Source organism: Anastrepha ludens, chromosome X, assembly GCF_028408465.1.
Source record: "Anastrepha ludens isolate Willacy chromosome X, idAnaLude1.1, whole genome shotgun sequence".
Lineage (NCBI taxonomy): Eukaryota > Metazoa > Arthropoda > Insecta > Diptera > Tephritidae > Anastrepha > Anastrepha ludens.
In genome coordinates, this window is record NC_071503.1 from 16,184,941 (window position 1) to 16,207,130 (window position 22,190).

At 39.6% G+C, this 22,190-nt stretch overlaps 1 protein-coding gene across 1 annotated transcript in view; it reads right to left on the reverse strand.

The window, feature by feature from the left end:
* Positions 1-22,190, reverse strand: part of LOC128870431 (phosphatidylinositol 5-phosphate 4-kinase type-2 alpha) — a 178,736-nt gene that overhangs the window by 30,620 nt on the left and 125,926 nt on the right. The window contains exon 9 of the transcript XR_008455373.1: positions 1,905-2,142. The gene's annotated coding sequence lies outside the window, so the exon portion shown is untranslated. The remainder of the gene's footprint in view (positions 1-1,904; positions 2,143-22,190) is intronic.

Genomic DNA, 22,190 nt, shown 5'->3' on the forward strand with positions numbered 1-22,190 from the left:
TCCAGAATCGACCCCGACATACCAAACATATGTCCAGCATGTGAAGGCACCCCGCACGACACTAACCACCTTTTCACATGCCCCATCAAACCTACTCATCTAACACCTTTCTCCCTCTGGACCCAACCCGTCGAAACAGCTACTTTCCTGGGCCTACTCCGAGATGAGCTAGACGAAGACGACCAGTGATTACACTACACTGACAGGGCAAAGATACTGCTACAGCAACAACAACAACAAGGATGTGCCAACAAAATAGTGCGGAAGCGCTAGTTAGATTCTGTATGAATCACCACTCTAACCAACCAACCAACCCTCTAAATATTTCTGAACCGATGTGGCCTAGCGTTGTCATGCAGAAAAATCCGCTTGTCATGTCTACCGTCCCATTCTGGCCGCTTTTCTTTGAGAGCTCGATTCAAACGCATTACCTGCACTCGGTAACGATCGCCAGTGATGGTTTCAGATGGTTTAAGGAGTTCATGATAGATAACACCCTTCTGATCCCATCAGATGCCCAATATAACTTTTTAAGCATGAATATTTTCTTTCGCTGTCGATTGACTTGGTTCATCTGGCAGGCTCTAACATTTTCGACGCTTTAGGTTGTCATAATAAAAAGAAAACCTTTTCTTTTCTGCCGTTCAAGAAGCGTCTCACACGTCACCAAACGTCTCTCGATATCCCTCTCTTTCAATTGATATGGCGCCCAGTTACCTGCTTTGTGAACCATTCCCATCGCATGCAAACGTTTACCGACTGTTAGTCTGTCAACATCCAGCTCTTTAGACATATCATCAGGGGTTCGACATGCGTCTTCATCCAATAATAGTTGTAGTTGAGTATCTTCGAATTTTTTCGGTGTCTACTTTGGAAACGTCGAAACCACAAGTTGTATTTGATGAAGTGTGATTACCGCAAATATTGATCAATATACAACACGTTTCAGCTGGACTTTTGCTTAAAAAGTAATAATGAGGCATGACTTCTCGCAAATGCTGGTTTTCAGGACGAACGTAGACATTTTTGAAGTCAGATAAAAATCGATCTTTACGCTTCAAACGAATGTCAACTACTGCCATCGAGACCTTACATATACACCTTCAAATCACCAGTATATTACTAGACCGATCACAAAAATTGTATCAGCAGTGACCCCTCTTTTACGAGGGCGGAAACTTATTCCCATACCCAATATGATTATTTCTTAAATGAAATTGACCAACACATAGCAGGTCAAAGAACATGCTTGCGCCGATCAGGACGCCGTTATGTGCGCCGGAATATTCCAATAAGTGATGTCAAGTGAATAGTTTAGTTGGCAATCGATGATTGTTGGAGTTACGGCTGCATCTATTGTCGCAGTGAAGTTGATATGTGAGGACTAAATGAAGATGTTCACGCTGGAGTTGATTACGAGTTCTGAATCTCCAATGCCCGAAACTGTAACTAATGACTTGGATTTTTTAACCTGTAATGGCCTAGCGAGTCTAGTTGTTATAAAATTAAGTTGGGAAGCGGAATCAGACAATTACGAACTAAAACAAAAACAGTTGCATGGAGCACACATTCACTGGAACTAGAAGACAAGTTGCTGATGGCTATGCGCGGTGCTTACTGTGCTGGACTAGGTAATCCTTCAGGTTGTCTGAGATTTTTTTGATCCGTATGATTAAAATGCAGTAGCGTGTGGGGCATCAATGAGCAACGGCGATATGTAGACGAATTGCACTGCTGAACCTGATGGCTTTTTTTTGCTTTCTTCCAGCGTTCATTCGGGCTAATACTGGAAAACACGGGAGAGGAGTAGATGGCATGATCATGCTTATAACACACCACACAGATTTTGTGACCAGTTTTTATACGAGGTTAAATGAGGTTTTTCGATACTTGACATTGCTCACCTGAGTGCTAAGTGGGCTCCAAGTGGGCAGCCTTTCAGCGAAAACTCGTACTTCCCATTGCTTATGCCTGCTGGCATCCAATTTCTGTGCCTTAATGCGTTGGATCAAACAATCGGCTATTTGTTCGATGGAGCCCAGAGACTGCAAAGCTCGAACATGCGGTCCACAAGCGACCGTAGTTCTCCTGATTGGCAATCAGCACTCACCCTTTGCAACTTGAACAGCTTATGAATGTGCCCTGAAAAATTAAACGACAGTTATCAAAATTTTCAACAAGTAAATTCAATGCAGTTATATAATTTTCATCATGAATTTCAAGAGGTTGAATGGTGTCCAGCGCTCCACCCCTTAAGCAGGATCGCAAGTGCTGCACTTTTCCCGATTCAATAGCTCAGAGTCATTGTTAACAACCGTTTGAAACATGCCAAAAAAAATTCGGCTACTCTGTGTATGCCCCGCCAAATGTTGATAGCTGTAATTCGGGTAGGCACGACCTTGGCTGCTTCACTATGACGACGGATTGCTGATCCTGAGATGGTTGATTCCTGGTTGATAATCCATCTTGTTTATTTCCCTGGTAAATGCTGTCTTGTTCCGAATGAATGTGACTGCAAATTCATTACGATTGTTGGCGTCAAGTTCGTTAGGGTCTTCCTCCTCCAGTTGAAATTGAGTTGAGTAGAATTGATCTTGAATGCGATCCAGCTGCTCCATTCTCACTGATAGCTCTGCATGATCCATGACGTGCAGTTGGTTGAGTTAAGTTAAATTGGCGTATTAAGGCTACGCTTTTCCGTTTGAAGAACGACATTTCTTAAAAATTTGTTCGCCTCTTTATTGAAAACTGCAAAAGTTTTTTAATTATTTCAAATTATTTGTACGCGGTACCTGTTTGCATGGCAAACACCGAAAAACAAAAAGAAACGGTTCGCCTGAGGTCACTGTTCGCGAGATTTGTGTACCTACGGTTTTTTTTTTGGAATTTAAGAAGTGTTTGGCGGGATTTTACATCCACAAAAAGTCAGGGTGTTCAACGTTTGGTATTGAAAAATACCTATTTTCGGTAGGTTGGCAGAACTAAGAAATGAAATAAAAGACTTGAAGACTACATTGTTTTTAAATATGGAAATGAGGTCCGTGTATGAATCAAAAAAGGTGTAGTTTGTTCCGATGTGATCAAGGAGTGGGCAGTTAAAGATTCTATGAGTTAATTTAATCGCACATACAAAGATCAGTGTTATTGGACAATATTTTGTAAAAATATACGCTGTCATAAGTACATTCTACCAGTATTCTATTTACAATTTTGATAATTTTGACATCAAATGAAGCTTTAAAAAACCAAGGTTTTTTCGGCAAACAATCATGCAGTTTGGCTAAAAGGTTTGGTTTTTCTTCTGAGAATGAACGAAAGCCGTCATACCAATCCTTGAATATTAAATTTCTTATAATTCTGAGTGCCTCTTCAAAAGTGAATTCTACGCTCGATATTGAGCCGTAGCAAACAGCTTTTTTTGCAATCGGCTGCAAACAGCTTTTTTTGCATCGGCTCTTTCATTTATTGCAATGCAAATATGCCCAGGCGACCAAATCACCCAAACACTGTCAAAACCATATTCATTTACCTTTTGTTTAAAAAGAGTAGCACAGCAGTTGTTGGAGCTTGCTTTCTTGAGCAGCAGACATGAACTCAGACTATCAGTAAAAATACAGAGCTTACTCATTTTGCATTCTTTCGCAATATCTAAGGCCTTAATCAAGGCCCTCAACTCACCAAAAGTGGAGGAGGTTCGCATTTTTATTTTAAACAAATGCCCCGTGTTGTTTGTAACATTTAAAATGCCACACCCAACGGTATTAAGCACAGCAGACGCATCAGTTGCCAGAAGATCGACACCATCGCGCTTGAATTCATCGATTTTTTCAGCAAAAATAGCTTTAAGTTCATGATTAGAAAATTTGCTTTTAGCTCTAGACAAGGAGTCATCTATCACCACCAAGTTTTCACAGTTTACAGTCATTAAGTTTACATTGGTATTCACAAAAATCTCTTCAAATTTTTTGAAAACAAAGCTATAACTGGATTTAACCTCTGCAGAGTTTTCAATCATTTTGTAAATGCTAGAGTTTGTTTGTTTTAATTTTAAGATTTCTCATCATTTAGAGCTATTAAAAGGTTGCATAAGCTTTTGTCAGAGAGAGCGCGAATCATGTCATAGGTTATTCCATCACAGCCTCCTGCTGAGCGCCGTTTTTTGGCATTAAGCACCGTGGCCAGTTCATCATACTGAAAGGTTAGCCTGCATACAGGAGTTGTATTGGGTAATTCCTGCCAGGCAGCAGAGCTTGGTGGTACCTGTGATTTCAAATGCCTAAGGTACACATCATTATTGTCTGAGTTCCACTTAATATCTGCAGAATAGCCATTTACACCTCTAAGGCATTTTACAAGATTCCACGCCTCTCTCGAATTTGAATTACAATTCAGCTCCGCTATTTTTTCCTCAAAATTTTCTTTTTTGGTCTCTTTTACATCAGCTTGTCACACCTTCTTGCATTCCAAAGCTAATTCCAAATTTTCCGGAGATGGGTAGTGTTTAGCTTTTTTGAAATCAGTAACAAGTAGTCGATGGGACTTGGCTAGTCCCTCATTCCATCAAGCCTTTGGTTTGCATTTTTCATTCTCCTTCTTCCATACTGGGCACTTCTCTCTATCAGAGTATTTATGGTCCTTAGCTTTGCATAGAATGCATTGACTTATTTTGTAGGGTGGTATACAGACTTCTGTACTACCACAGAGAAAGCAGCGTTTACTACTTTTGCAGCTTTTTTGTGTGTCTCCCAATCTCCCACAGTTGTAGCATTGTCTAATAGACGGAAAGTAATGTTCTACTTGAAAATTTGTATATTAACTGAGAGGGTTGGGAGAAATTTGTTTGAATTCTCCGGATCACGTCTAAGGAAACGTTGTACGAAGTTTACCTGGCTAGTAGACTTTAACTCTTTCAGGATTTCTTCATTTGAAAGGTAAAGCGCAACTCCTCGAATTACGCCATCCGCTTCAAAGGCCGTTCTGGGAATGAAAGGCTTTAGTTTCATTTTTAGAATGTCATTATTGGTGACGAAATTGTTTGCCGATCTGGGATTGAAGAAGAACCCCTTATATAAGGTGACGCCAACTGCTTCAATGATATCGATATCCTGTATTTTTAAGTGACGGATATGCTGATATAGACTAATGCTATTTCCAATTTTAATATTTTTAAATAGGTCACACTCTGAGCTGTTTACCAAAACAAAAGGTTTGCCAATAAAATTAGATGGAGAGTAAACGGAGCTATCGGACTTATTTGTGTTCTTGATTTTTTCGGCAGTTGCATTTTTTTCAACTGTACCCGTTTCAGCATTACAAATATTTTGCATTTTTACGGAGTCTTTCGAAGATTTTACAAACTCAAACTACATCATCTCCTCACTCTCATTTCCATCCGACTGAACTCCACTTTTTTCAACCGAAGGATGTCGCTTGGTCGGATCAAGGATATGTTTCACTCTTTTTTTCTTAAAAATCTCGCAGATTTTTATCCACTTTTTCGCTAGCAGGTTTATCGATCAGAGATTCATTGCTAGCGCAAATTTCCTCAAAATCCTCTGCTGAGCACGATACCGAAGGCATTGAGGACACCATCGCGTTTATGGATCAGAGATTCATTGCTAGCGCAAATTTCCTCAAAATCCTCTGCTGAGCACGATACCGAAGGCATTGAGGACGGCATCGCATCACTTTTTTTGCGGCTTACCGCAGGCACTTTTGCGGTAAGAAAACTCTATACGTTAATTTTTCAGGTAGAAATTCCAAGAAATAAAAACAAAATACGTGGTTTTCACAGACAAAACTATTACAACGCTATACACCGAATTCTGCGAAAAAAAATGTCACTAGATATCTATTGTATCTTTTAATTTCACGACGCCTTACCTTTTTGCTAAATGAACCAGAGCACTGAAAAAAAACACACACACCGATCACAGCTGCGTCACGAATGCGACTGTCAAGTATTGGTGTACGGTGCTTATGTATAAGTAATTCACAATTTACAGCAAAATCACAACGGCAAAGAGCGGTGTCTATGTGATCACGTCGAGGTCACCAAAAATTGTAGTCTCCGCGCAAGAGTTTTGCGCTCGATTGAATAGCGAATTAAAGCAAAACAAAATACGTTATTCTGACGTGAAGTTGTTCACGGTGTAAGCTGAAATCAAAGTCAAAGTGTCTTTATTTTACGTCTTTCTTATAAAGCGAGGTAAAATGAATCATAGGGTTGCTGTTTGAAAAATTAAAAAAATGTAGTAGGGTGATGCCACATAATTATGCAGTGGCGCTCTGAACACATATTAATATAAAAAAATCGGTATTAAAGTTTGTAAAAATAGTTCATTGACAGTGCCGAAATAGTGAGTTATTTGTTGTTGCTTTCGTTGTTATTTTATTCAAAGAACTTCAAATTTTTGTTATTAATTCCTTTTAAATTCTGTGAAAAAATATGAATTAATACAAACCAGAGGTCAAAGATAAATAAAGAGTGCTATTTTTTCTATTGAAATCAAAAACTGAATTTATTTTCAATGTCAAAACTCATTCTTGACAAACTGTATATATATATATAATATATATGTATACTTCGATATATATGTACGGACACTGAAATTTGGACACCCAAAGATCCGAAAACATTCCAGTACAAACATTAGTTTGTGTATGTGCATACATACATACTTTACATATATTTACTTATCATATATCACTTGGCATTGAATGTGATATAGCGCCATATTCCGAATAATAAACATATGTATATAAATAATAAGTGTAAAAAATATTTGTTTTGATAGGGGAAGATAGAAATGGTAAGGGAAGATAAAATGTCAAATGTCAAAACATTCGATTGATGCCGTCGCGCCAGTGATATGTGGGGCATGCTTCCACTAAAGCTGGCTGAGTCGACCTCCTCTGGAACACTGTTTCATGTTAAATTTAGCACTTGCGGGTAAGTTCGGTGAGATCAAACGCGGCCCACGCAAATTGCTGCATCCGGTACTGTTTAATAAGCACAGGTTACTCGCAAAGCACTCACCCTATAAACCTGCCTGGCCTCTCATAGGTGTGTTTCTCGGGCTTGGGACTGAATGAGAGCGCCATACAACAGGATGAAGTCTCTCACAGTAGATAGAAGCTTCCTCCTTGCACCTTGAGCTCCCTCAATGCTCGGCAGCAGCCGTGTTAGAGCACTTGTAACTACGGCGCCTTTCGTACTGACTTTGACCGCCTGCTTTCTGAAGGTCATGCGCGAGTCAATCATAACCCATTAGCCGGTTTAGACTGAATGTTGAGACCTCCGACATTTACCGTCAAACTCTCCCTCTTTTTCCTTTTGCTAAACAAAACTGCTTATATTTTTGCGCTGCAAGCTGGAGATTGGCTTGTGTAATCAGTCCTCGCTAAGGCATTGTTGCAGGTGAATTCCACATCAAGGGCAGGTTTGCCCGTTACAACCAGAGCAATAATCGTCTACATATCCCACCAGTGTCGCATTCATAGGCAACACCATTTTGAAGATGCCATCGAGCCTTGCGGTACTCCGCCCGTCACTGTGTATTTCTGAGGTCCGTCGTCGTAGTCGTATTCAAGGATCGTGCCATCGAAATAGCTCTTAAATAATAGTTGAAATATCAGTAGATATCATACATTTATGGTTTGTTTTAATATGAAAAGTTAGAGGGTTCAGGAACTATAAAAATATAATTTTAAGTTGTATTCAATCATACCTGCAACCTGCAGTATACGGACATACCTAATTTGTCGGTTATATTTTGAGTGTAACACCGCAAAATCGCTTACAATATGCACCTAACATAACAAAAACGAACACTTCTCAGGTAGCAGCTGAGGTGTAAAGCAGATCGCCTCCGCGTGGTGCACCCTGGGTAGCGCTAAATGATCTGCGGCATCATCGGCCTTCCTTCTTTGGAAATCTGAACGGTGCATGAATGCGGGGGTTAGAGGTGGGAAACCGTCTTTAATAGGTAGCGGATCACAGACGGAACCGTCTGCGATTCCTAGATTAGTGGGGCTGGACGGGGAGCCAGCATCAGCAAAGGGCTTTCCCCTAGTTTTCCGGAGACTTCGAGGGTATCTCTTCGAGGACCCCCCCCCACTAGGCTTAAACGGCAGACAGCGCTGAGTACACGGTCCTTCTCTGATCTTCGTATGGCTACAAAGATCCTGGATCGCTATAGTGGTCAAAATGACTCTCAGTTAGATCATGAGTCAGTTGCTCAGAGAGATGGACAGGGTAGGGGCAGGTAGGGAAGACGGCGCTATCTCGAGGAAGGAATGGAAGTGAGCAGCGTTCGCCATCTCCGCAGTTTTTATGAGGGTAGTGATAAATCTTCAGCACTCTAAGGCGGCGTCCGCCAACCTATTAATCCACCTTGAGGAAAGTAGAGCTGACATAGTCCTGATCCAAGAGCCGTGGCTGAGTAGCAACGGCTCTTTTGGGCTCAGGACGAAAATCTACAACTGGTGGCGAATAGTAGGACAGGTAAACTAAGATCCTGTATGCTCATCAGGAAGGAACTTAACGCATTTATTTTGCCTAATTTCAGCAATGGAGACATTGTGACAGTGAGCCTGGAGGGCCCTGTTGGAAAGTTATGGCTAATGTCCGTCTACATGGCGCATGCCGACGAGGTGGTACCACATCCGGTCCTACTAAGGGAAACCCTGGCTGCAGCAAAACGCAGGAAAATCGGCGTTATTATAGGCACTGACGCGAACTCCTATCACAACTGCTAGGGAAGTTCAAACTTCAATGCAAGAGGCGAGTCAATTTTTAATTATATTTTAAACGAGCTGCATTGCCAAAGGCTATATACCAAGACCATGGAGGGCCCTGAAAGTTGTCTTTATACCCAAGGCAGAAAAGAGCTCGCATGTCTCCCCTAAGGATTTCAGGCCGATCAGTCTCTCATCTTTCTTGCTGAAACCCCTTGAGAGACTGATTGACCTGCACATAAGAAGCGAAATTCCTCGGGGTCGGTTGTCGCATACCCAACATTGCAAGGGTATATCGGTGCAATTGTGAAAGAGATTGAGGAGTCTCTTTTTCAGAAGAAGTTTGCGGTGAGCGCCTTCCTCGACATTGAGGGTGCTTTTAATAACGTCCTCCCGCAGGCAGTTCGTTGGTCTCTGGGTAAACTGGGGGTCGGAACCGACCTCATAAGATCTATCTACAAAATGCTTAGCGACATAATAGTCGCGGCAGAGTGGGGCGGCATCTCCATCCGCCGGCAGGTGAGGAGGGGTACTCCGCAAGGTGGAGTTCTCTACTCATTCCTCAGGGTTGTTGTTGTGAAGGACTTGCTGGAAGAGCTGGTGAGAGGGGGCTGCAGGGTAATTGGTAGTTGCCTACACGGATGACGTGGCACTAATTGTAAGAGGAAAAATTGTGGGTACTGCGTACAATTTTATGCAGGGATATCTGAACGTAGTTGTTAGATGGGCAACGGATTGCGGCCTGCCGGTGAATCCTCTTAAGACGGAGCTCGTCCTGTTTACGAGGAAATATAAGATACCCAGAGCTCAACTTTCCTCCTTGCTTTCTGCTTGCTTCCTTGCAAGGTGAGGTACCTAGGTATTATTCTTGACAGCAAGCTTACATGGAAGCCTTAATATTGAGGAAAGAGTGAGGAAGGCAGCAATCGCCTTGTATGGGTGCAAGGGCAAAAAATGGGCCTTTCGCCTAGAGTTGTTTTTTTTTGTCTATATAATACTATTGTAAAGCCTATCTTGTTATATGGAGTCATGGTCTGGTGGAACTCACTAGAGGACGACATTGGTGAAGAAGCTGGAGAGAGTTCCGAGGTCGGCACTCATTGGAATCAGTGGGGCGCTTCGAACGACTCCTACTCTAGCGCTCAACGCAATGTTATATGTGGTACCCGTAGACATCACAGGCAGAATTGCCGCTGCACGTACCGCAAACAGACTGAGGGGTTCGGGCTACAGGCTCAAGTTCACTTATGGGCACTCAGGTATACTTAGGAGCTTCGAGTTCATCCCCCTGTCAATGGATCAATGTATTCCCTCGTTTAGTCCAACCGGAACTTTCTCCACTCAAATTCCATTAATGGAAGGTCCGGTACCACTGCAGTGTGTTCCAGGCAGAGGTAGCCGCAATCAAGGAGGCAGCTGATTGGCTGCTCACATGCGTACTAACAGTCAAGAGAGTAAATATTTACTCCGACAGCCAAGCGGCAATAAGGGCCCTCAGGTCAGTGACGGTGCACTCAAAACTGGCCAGGAAATGCCTGGCCTCACTTTCGACTGCGTTCGAATTCTTTGGCATAAGCCTCATCTGGGTTTCTGGTCACAGCGACACTGCGGGAAACTGTGAGGTAGATTAGCTGACTAGACAAGGGACAAGTGAGGTGATTTCCCCGCGAAGGGAGAGAACTAGGATCCCCCGACTACCTGCGGTCTGCTCCTGGAAAAATGGGCTTCGCGCCAACTCAGCGAGTGTTGGGCAAGTACCCAAACTTGTAAGGTCGCGAAATTCTTTTGGCCACGAGTGGAGCATGGATATGCTGTGAGACTTGGAATTACCTCGAGACCTTTTTACGGTGGATGTATGGAGGATGAGGTGGAATCATCTCAGCACCTTCTCCTTAGCTGCCCTGCTCTGGCGGGGTTAAGATCCAGACATATTGGCTCTTACTTCTTTGCTACGCCTGCTGATATAGGTGGCGTTGACATAAAAAATCTCATGAATTTCATCAGCAACACAAAACGGTTGACGCAAACGCAGCACAGTCATCGTTCATAATCCACACACTCTAAACCCGCCCTCTTACCCATCCCACAACCACCTCTACCCGCCCTCTCCTTTCATCCCATAGATTTTCTCATGCACCTCACCTCCTTCGTAATGGTAGCACAAAGGACGATTATCTTCGCCCCAGAGTGTTCATTCCTTGGGCAATCATTCAAACCTAACCTAACTAGGGAGAGCTATGGGAGTAGTAGTAGACTGACATAACTTCTAGCTGGAGTACACATGAATAATTTCGCACGTAGCGCTCCGGCCAATTCTAAATTTTGTGCACTACTTCAAGTACAGGGAGTACTGAAAATTTTCTTTGACTAGTACTCTGAATTACTGACAGTAACGAAACGTAGCTTGGAGCGGAGTAAAACCACTGCTCCACTACTCATCTGTTCAAGTTCGGAGTAGTATCAAGAGTAAAAAATGTAAACTAGTAAGTAACGGCGCAATTTCAATCCCTGGTGCCACTACTGGAACTCAAGAATGTTGTGCGTCTCATTAGAAAAGAAGGGGAAAGTCAAATCATCACGGTGAGATATAGAGGCGGGCAACGATGTCTTTGCTTGTACACAAAGCAGAGAACGTTAATGTACAGAGAAGTCTCAAAGACAGGAACGCATGGAATTTTGAGAAATACTCGTCCGACGAAGACCAATCACCACACATACATTTCTTACCAAAAGTTAACAGCAATAGACTGAATTATGCAATTTTAGCAGCAGTCGAGTAGAACTTGTTTGTGATTAAAAACAAAATATGTTACCGCTGTGGGCTAGATATGATCAATAATAATATACATATGTATGTATTTACTTTTTTCTAAAACAAGTATGCCAAATTCAAGGGGCAAGCAGCAAATCATTCAAAAATATTTATATACCAACTGTTCAATTTTGTTGAAACTCCTTCAACCAAATCAAAATCTTTTATAGGGAAACGCTTCATTACCAGGCACGCAAGGAGATGTTATATGCAAATTCAAATATGTGAATTTATATACATACTAGCGAAAACCCGCCCGTTCCGCTGGTCGTCTTTAAAAAAACCTAGATTAATTAATTAAATTAAGCCGAAAAATACTGTGTGTTTTTTATAAAAATTCTCGCGCATGAATAGTAATGAAAGAAGTTTTGAATAGTAGTAGCAATTAAAAAACGTTTGATGTGATTTACTTTATTACTTTTTTAATTGTAATGCTCTTTGGTATACAATATTCTTCGTTTTTCCATGCGTTGTTGAATAAGTGAACAATACCGATTGCTTACCAACTCTTGAGCATGAAACATAAAGTTGGCCATGAGAAAAACATGGGTATTCTAAATCAATACCACAAATTGATAAAGTTTGGCCTTGTGACTTATTAATAGTAATCGCGAATGCAAAGCGAACAGGAAATTAATACCGCGAATACCAATGATACCATCCGATATGCCGTTTGAATTCAAACGTCTTCACCAGAGTATTTTCCATTCAAAATTGTTGCTTCAATGACGTTATTCATCAATCTCTTAACTGTTAATCGAGTGCCATTACATAGTCGTGGTTGATTTATGTTTCTCAACATATTAATCGGTGCTCATATTTTCAAGTTTAGCATGTGTGGCGGTAATCCAGGTAAATCAAGAGAATTCAAAAATTCAGTGGGATAATTTACAATATCATCTTGATTTGTAACAGTGTCAACGGATCGATATGTTTGTTCTGGACTTGGTATGTTAGCCAAAATAGCCGCATTCACTTCATTCACATCTTTATTTTTGCCAGCCATGATGGCTCGTTCACTAAGCCAAAGTTTGGTTGTAAAGTTATTAAACCAGTTAAATTACCGACAGGAACTTTGCCATTTCCAATATCCAATGATTGCTGTGAAAACTCAGCAGCTGATTGATCATTTTGCATTAGAACGCGTATATTTGTAGTTAGTTTGAGTGTTTGAACATGTCTCCACAAATATGATGATTTCAAACATGCAGCCAATTCATCTGCTACAGTTGCTCGAGGAATAACAGGCAGTGTTTTTCTATAATCACCTGCCAGCAGCACTAAGGCACGACCAAACATTTCATTTTTACTACGTAAATCTCGTAATGTCCTATCAAGCGCTTCCAGTGACTTTTTATGTGCCATCGTGCACTCATCCCATACAATTACGTGTGCGAAAAAGCGGAGAAGGAGAAGAGAACTGTTCTATTCCCCCCCGCTTTAACCCAGCTATGTGTTGAGGTGCAAATGACTTTTTTGCGTGAAGTCTGATATAAAAGAAGTTCTATTTACTCTTCTTAAATTTATATAAACTTTTCCAGGCGAAGTAAAAAAACTGACATATACCTATTTGCTTCAACCGTATATTTGTGAGTACACAGGTAATACATAAATATATGAATGATATAGGTAATACCTATCTCATATTAGCATAACCTTTCTGCAAAAAATTAAGGAAACGATCACCAATCACGCCGGCAATGATACAATGAATTTTTCACTATAACTGATTTCAGATTAACGTTTATATAATAAGCGTATATGTAACATTTTAGAATTTTTTTTTTAATTTTTAATAATAAGTGGTCTTCCTCTTCCTCTTCCTGTAGCTATTCCTTTTCCTCTTGCATCTCCAGCTCCATCTCCTTTCTTTATCCCGGAAACAGGCACTAAAAATTACTTCACTTAAAAGCTTTCATCAACAGCTTCCATCTGATACCCATATTGTACAAACACATCCAAGGGTACCTTGGTCCACCTTTTCGGCTATATCTCGAGACCCTGGTCACTCAGAGATTTAAAAAATACTCTGTATTAAAGCACTCATCAGTAGCTTTGATTTGATACCCACAATGTAAAAACACATCCTAGGGGTACCCGGGTCCTCGTTTTGGCCTTCGGCAGCCCCACCTGGTGGCTAACTAACCTTCACCGTAGAAAAATATATATATATACCAAATTTCATAATAATCGGCCCAGACACACACGACCAAAATGTATTAAATTCTAATAAATGCTATGTGCGGTACAAAAAATACGTGCGGCAAATAGCAAAAACACACTCACTTAACCGACGCACCGCACACACACGCGTTATCGGATGTCAACCAAACTTCACAGAAACCTTTGCCAAAGAAACACCAACAATGTGTGAAACCTTCATTGTTTTCCTTACACGCGTTGCTGAGATTACCGGCGACAAATGCACACTTTTTTTCGGCTTAATTTTTATATATATAGATGCGGCTGCGTGCACTTGCCACAGCAAAAATATCACGATTCGCAAGGGATCCAGCGCACAGTCATAGGGACAGCATTGTGCCAAAAAATGTGAATTATAAATCGTCAACAAAATTTTTTCATAATTTACTAAGACCACTTTTTATGTCTTTATTATGAAGTAGTACATTATTATTCGATATGTGAATTTTAATGTTCAATAGGAAAAGTATGTCATAAAATTTAGAAATTAAAAATGCATATTGACAGAAAAATATTTCTTTAACAATTTGTGACTTTGGTCCCTGTTGTTAAGAACAGCGCTGCACAGCTCACAGAAGCTTCAATATCATGATTCAATTATATTGTAGAAGGTTAGATAAGTAGTGACAAGGGCGCTTAGACACTCCCTTATTTTAGGGCTGCATTTACCAAGGATGGGAAAAAGGGAAAAATGTTTTCCCCTTCTTGCCCAAAGGTAGTAAAAAAGTACGTAAAGTAACTAATTAGTCCTGTAATAAGAGAAAAACAAGTATATTGGTTATTTAATCTACATTAAAACAAAACGACAGAAAAATTATAGTTTTTTCTTTAAACAAATGTAATATTTATTTAGAATATTTTCTATGTTTATCTACCAACACAAGAGCACGCAGAACCATGGTTTGTTCCTGAAGTATGTGTTTTAAGTTAGTTCGTAGTTTTGAAATAAACATTAGTATATTTTTTATTACAAGTTTAGCAGTTTATAGTTTAAAGTTCGTTTACCTTAATACACTTGACCCTAATATTAGTAAGTGTTGGGAAAATGTATTCATATGGTCTAAAACAAATATTTCATATATTGCTAATATAATTCATAAATTTACGTAAATCAAATGCAATGAGAAAAATTGCGGAAAGTGGCTCGTATGGGTGTTGCAACGCTGCTCTGATTCGAGCAGATATAGGGACGTTGAACTTGCGCAGAAACCGAAAACCTGTAAACCAGAAGTCTTAAAAATTGTTAACTTCAAATACATATACAACTACGACTTATGTCCCTTGTAGACGGAAAGTGCGAAGATTTGATCGCAGATCTACGTACAGCGTACTGTTCTAGACCCGGTACGGTATCGGCGGAGCCAGCCAGTTCGGAAACCAAGTCGACTTCAGAGGCACCAGCACCAGACACATAACGATCGTCACCATCACCACAGCACGCTCAATGTCATCCATGAAATTGTCTGAAGAACCACATACATATGGCAATGCTAGTAAACAAAATAAGCTTTTGTGTAGCTTTATTAAAAAGAAAACGACACACAGAAGTCATCTATACGTAAATGTACGTTTCATAACTGTTTTCACACACTTTTATTCCTGATATAAATACTGACTTTTAGCATCTTTTATATGTTTTATTATGCACTGATATTTACCTGGGCTCCTATTTTCTTAATGATTTGTTAAGTTTTTTTATTCGTTGGTACATGCGCATTTTGAAAAAAAGTTTTTTTATGTCCATGCTGGCACTTATGTGTGAAGATAGGTTTAAAATTTGCTCCAAATAATTTGGAAACGTTGAAATTTGGTCGCCATTCAAATTACGAAATACAGATTAGATCTGTTTTATTAAATTTAGGAATGTTGTTGTTGGCTTTGTTAAAGCACCCCCCTTGATAATTCGTCGATCCATGTAAACGTGGGCTCATTGGAAACATATTCCGTTAAGCCTAGTTTGCGTACGATATAGCCTGCTATATATTCTAAGGCGTCTTCGTGCAAGCCATTAAAATTTTCTTCTTGTCCTACTTCATTAGGAAATGCCAGCTCAGTGGAAAACAAAAATTCCTCAGAAACCACCTCATCATCAGTAAGGAAAGTCTTTAAGCGTTCCGTTGAAACGTCATTGAGGCGAAGCCACTCGGTTGCATCCTTTCTACGTTTCCACGGGAAGCAAAGCTTTCCGTATTACGAGCTATAATTAAATCATGTTGATAAATACATTTATGTCAAACATTTACTATATAATATGCTTAAATATTACCTAGCAAATATTTCCGCAATCTATATTTAAATTGAAGTGGACTTGGGTTGTCGAACATACCCCCTTTCGCTCGCATCGCTCCAAAAAAGTGCTCAATAATATCTTGATTTAATCGGTATGTCAAGATGTACTCCATGCCATACCTTTCCTTAACATAGCGATGTAAACCTTTGAGCGAATTATTGTTCATCAGGATTCCCTTTTGAAAGGGTAAAAGTGATTGGCGTCCAAAGGCCCTTGTATTTCTCACACATACGTCAACTTTGTCGATGAATTCGTTTTGATTTAACAAATCCATCCCAAACGGCTTTTCGTTGGCACTGATTGGATTGTTGTAAACTTCGAATTAAAAATATCGAACCAGTCGTTGACAATTTCCACGAACTCCGCTGTTTCTGCAGCGTTATATATCTCATGACCTAGCGAATAAACCCGTCGTATTGCGCTTGCAGTGCTGTGTGAGAACAATTGGGCAGCCAATTTCACCTTTTGACGCCCAGCATGATGAACTGTGAGATGTTCCTCACTAAGTTTGTGAGCTATGGAAGCGTCTGACACCGACGTTAAGGTGAGCAACTGAGCAATGGTTCTTGAAGTCAGCAGTTTGCCTTTATACATATATCCAGTGTCGAGGAAGTGATTTCTAAGCAGTTTAAGTAAGTGCGGAACGTCCGCAAACACAAATATTTTTCCATCCACTGCTGGATTTGAAAACCACGTTTGCTCTAAGAAAAAATATTATATATGGTTACAAAACGAAACGGAAAATTTTCAAAACAAGTTCACATACCACTCGACACTTTCAACTCCTTCCACAAGGACTAATTTCCTGCTCCCATATCCGACACAATACCGACCACTGTAAACCCAGACTCTTGAATTTTCATGATGAGGTTCTCCAAAATTGCCTTTGTCATTTTGCAGTCGTACGCACAGAAAACCGGCTGCTTCCATGAAGACTTAAGTCCACGTACAATGGCTAATTGCACGTAGTTGCACGGTTTGCGAATAGTGTCGCTTGACTGGTCGTATTCATATACGGATTGCACTTTCATTTCGTCGAAGCACATTATGCAGAGTTTATCTGCGACGGGTATGCCACTCGCGGCTCGCATGACATTCAAGGAGAAATTCAGTACTCCATCATCAATATTCAACTTTTGCAACCATTTTCGAATCGTGGATTCGCAAGGGTACGGAAAACCATTTTTACACAAGTGGACATAGGCCCTTGGCCCAGCTGCGTGAAGAGCAATCGCGGAGGAAATGTCTTGCCATGACCAGTGGACGTTCTTTTGCGGATCTACAATTTTTCTGATTTGTCCCTCCGTAAAAATTAATGATAAGTTCGCTTTAAGTTTTTCGAACTCTTTGATTCGCGTTCGCAATTCTTCAATTTGCATTTGAAGATCTGCCACACGACAATCTTCATAAGACCTAAAGCAAAAGATTAGCTTCAAGAGCTTTTTATTATATAATTGATATTTACTCGGTTTGGGTCGAGGCATCGACAAATTTGGAAGCAGTCACTTGAGTTTCATCCCATTCAGATAGGGTTTCCACTGCTATCGGTAACGCATCTCCTGATAACCTAACCCTTTTTGCATCTGAACCAGATGTATAGTCCATAGGTGAAAAATGCAAAGAGCAAATTTTCGAATATGGGTTTAAATCGACGCCGTACGATTTCGACCACATTTTTCTTTTTATTACGTTCGTTGGAACGTGGAACATCTTGATTGCTTCTTGAGTCCATGTTTTATGACACAAGGCACAACTTGCTTTTGGCATAACCTTATTTAAATATTTCAACCAAAAGTTAAAATTGTTGCAATTCATATTTTGAATTAAATGATGTAAGAAAAAATACTTATAATGAGTTTTCTATTTCATTTCATGTTTTATTATAGACGGAGAGCTGGCTACATAGATAGTGCCCGCATCAGGTACATGGCTAATTTATATTGAAAATAATAGTATTAGTGTATACGAATATAAAAATGAATGTCTGCCATTGCAAAACTGGGGCGCAAAGGGGGGATACGCAGTGAAAGGGGTGAATTTTGGGTGGGAAAAAATTCATAAGGTACAGGGATTCTATGTACGGGAAAAGTTTGGTTATATATTTGAGAAAGTGTAAAAAAAATTGACAGACATTTTGCGAGGGGCTAACTCGCCGGCAGACAGCGCTGAAGATTGCAAAAATTAATTTAAAAAAATTCATAAGGTACATGAATTCCAATTATTGTATTTTAAAGTTTAAACATTCCAAAAGCCATTTACAAAATGGCAGACAAAAAAGTGAGGGCTAAGGCCGCGGCAGACGACGTTAAAAAGTGCGCTACACATCAACATTTTTAGTCACATTCGCAATCGGAATCTCATTCGGACGTGATATCTCATCGCCTGTAACAAAGCACAAAGCAAAATTATTTTTAGACATTTAATAGAATGGAATAGTTATATGTTCTGTGGATAAATATATTACCTTAGTTTGTTCCAGGATCAATAATATCTTGTATTGTACTAGGCAGCTGTGGTCCGTCGAACCATTTAAATGTATACTTTCCCTCTACTAATATCCATCCGCAAGTTTCTGGTCGTAAATATGATGGAATTTTCTTATGAACATTTTTCCATATTGTAGCAATATATTTGATCCTCAATAAATGCTGCGTTAATTCAGCCTGGCTAGGAGGCAAAGTGGATGAGTCAAAATTCCAAATCGTTGGCCTTATAGGTTTTTAAAAATAAGGCGAATCGTGCATCATTTACGGAGCTCAACAACGGAAAGTTGTACAAATTACAGATAAACTTTTCAAGAATCGGGAAAACAGCGGTTTCATCACAGTCTTCATGTCCAATTTGACCGAATGCTTTTTGTAAGTCTTCATTTTTCTTTAAAATCTGTAAAGGACGTTGCTTTCCCTTGCGAAATAATGCGGGATTAAAATCGCAGCCAGTTAAAGCATGAAATCCTGGCAGAGATTGACACATTATCTCGCCTAACTTTTCATGAAACGTCGATACGTCAATTATTCGTTGCTTATTCCAAACCCCTGTTCGAATATAAACTTTGCTATGGTGTTGTACGTGAATCCTATTAGCCAACATAATAATTAAAATATCCGTATCTGAGCATTTTATTAGAATGTTCGCTGTTGACTCGATATTGCACGCATGATATACTATTTTTGAATCCGCCTCTTCATGCAAATCGAGAGTAAACTTATCATTTTTTGAAAATAATATGCTTTCATTCACAGCTTCATATTGATAACAATTATCAAAATTGAGTAGCACTTTTTTTATTTTGAAAGAATGGAATTAATTACTGATTTTGCCAGTTGACGATTAAAAATTTCACGAGTGTCTCTTTGAAAAGCTATTTCGGAGTTCTTTATTAAAGTCTGATGGTCTTGATTGTTCAGGTCCAGAAATCACGTACATACGATTACTAGAGGAACCGCTTCGCTGAGATCTTTCGTAATCTTTGATAGATGGTGACCAATATCTATCAAAAATTACATGAATTTCACGGGTTGCATTGTTAGTCACCATTTGAAGTATTTTTTTGGAGATACTTCCTTGATACAATGTATGAGAAAGAATCCGTCTATTAAACAAATGTCAGTGTAGCTTGGGGCTGTACTTTGAACATCTTTTTCCAACGACTTCAACAAAACAGATTTATCTGTTTTATAAATCGATCCATCCAAGCGACACATACACATTGGAACGGGTGTTAGAGGATAAGTCAATATTTTTTCAACATTAGCATTGTCATTCATTGAAAAAGCTAACTTTCGGCCGAACAAGTCACGCTGTAGTCGTACTTCTTGAACTTTATTATTTATCGAGACAAATCTTTTCTGGGTTGATGTAGCGAAATTCAGTATTTTATTTTGTTTAATAGTTAATTCGAAACGATCATCAGACGCAGCACATTCAGAAATAAACTTTTCTCTTAAACCACGGCCAGTTCTTTCCAAATTTAATAAAAAGTGGCTCACTTCATTCGATGCTGCTCGTCCAGTTGCAATATTAAACAATTCATTGCTCTGAGTATCTTCGCTGCTCCGAGTATCTTCGCTGCTCTGAGTGTCTTCGCTGCTCTGAGTATTTTCGGTGTTGAAAGGATTCATATTTTGTTTTAATATAGTTATAAAATTTTGCAACTGAGTATAATTTGGTGTTTTTCTAAGTCTCCGGTGATATCTTGACTTCTTTTGAAGCCTGTTACATCGAGTGTATGTGATACAATAGTTGATCGGATGCCATGGCTTTTAGCCCATCTTTGCCGCGCTGAGATAGAGTTTGTAAAGTGGCTACTTTCCCTTTCAAAATTTTGTGAGCATTTACCTTCACTTTTCACAAGTGAAGAAACCAAATACTGACTAATATTAATTAATCGTTTAAAATAAATTGATATACTTATAAACAACCATAATATTAACGTTGAAAAAAAAACAAATTGTTTATAAAATTCCTTAAAAATAAAAGTTATAAAATAATGAATTTCATTGATATATTTCATAAATATCGATAATAATTCTTCTGCACTTAAATATCAAGAATGTGACTAAAAATGTTGCACTTTTTAACGTCGTCTGCCGCGGCCTTAGCCCTCACTTTTTTGTCTGCCATTTTGTAAATGGCTTTTGGAATGTTTAAACTTTAAAATACAATAATTGGAATTCATGTACCTTATGAATTTTTTTTAATTAATTTTTGCAATCTTCAGCGCTGTCTGCCGGCGAGTTAGCCCCTCGCAAAATGTCTGTCAATTTTTTTTACACTTTCTCAAATATATAACCAAACTTTTCCCGTACATAGAATCCCTGTACCTTATGAATTTTTTCCCACCCAAAATTCACCCCTTTCACTGCGTATCCCCCCTTTGCGCCCCAGTTTTGCAATGGCAGACATTCATTTTTATATTCGTCTACACTAATACTATTATTTTCAATATAAATTAGCCATGTACCTGATGCGGGCACTATCTATGTAGCCAGCTCTTAGACTATTAGTCTTTCTATACTGACTACAAAATCTTAATGCATAATCTTATTTAAATATTAATATTAATTAATTAATTTATGCATAATCTTATTTAAATATTAATATTAATTAATTAATTAATGCATAATCTTATTTAAATATTAATATTAATGGACTATGAATAAGTTCGTGCGGTTTTTTTCGAAATTTGAAACTTTATTGACGTAAAATGGTTACAAATTTAATATTCAAAATATTGTCCATCGCTTACTACTACTTTTTCCCATCTTTCTGGCAATTCACGGATTCCCTTTGTGAAAAATTCGGTCGGTTTTGCCGCAATCCACGAATCGATCCATTTTTTGACTTCATCGTAATTACGGAAGTGCTGGTCAGCCAGGCCATGTTGCATCGATCGGAAGAGATAGTAATCGGATGGCGCAAGGTCTGGACTATACGGCGGGTGGGGTAGGACATCCCATTTGAGCGTTTCTAAGTATGTTTTGACCACTTGTGCAACATGTGGCCGAGCATTGTCATGTTGCAAAATAACTTTGTCGTGTCTATCGGCGTATTGCGGCCGTTTTTCTCGCAGTGCTCAGCTCAAACGCATCAATTGTCGTCGGTAGACATCCCCCGTAATCGTTTCATTCGGTTTCAGTAGCTCATAATACACAACACCCAGCTGGTCCCACCAGATACACAGCATAACCTTCAGGCCATGAATATTCTGCGCCGACGTCGATGTTGAAGCATGGCCAGGGTATCCATACGTTGCCCGACGTTTTGGATTGTCGTAATGGACCCACTTTTCATCGCCAGTCACAATTCGATGCAAAAAACCCTTTCTTTTGTGCCGTTGAAGCAGTTGTTCGCATGCCATAAAACGGCGTTCAACGTCTCTTGGCTTCAATTCATACGGCACCCAATGGCCTACCTTTCGGATCATTCCCATGGCTTTTAAACGTTTGGAAATGGTTGATTGATCAACTCCCAAAGTTTTTGCAACCTCTTCTTGCGTTTGAGCCGGATCTTGATCGAGCAATTCCTCCAATTCGGTATCCATGAACTTTGGCGGCGCACCCTCGCGTTCTTCGTCTTCCAAGCCAAAATCACCACTTTTAAAGCGTGCAAACCACTTCTGGCACGTTCGCTCAGATAGAGCATGCT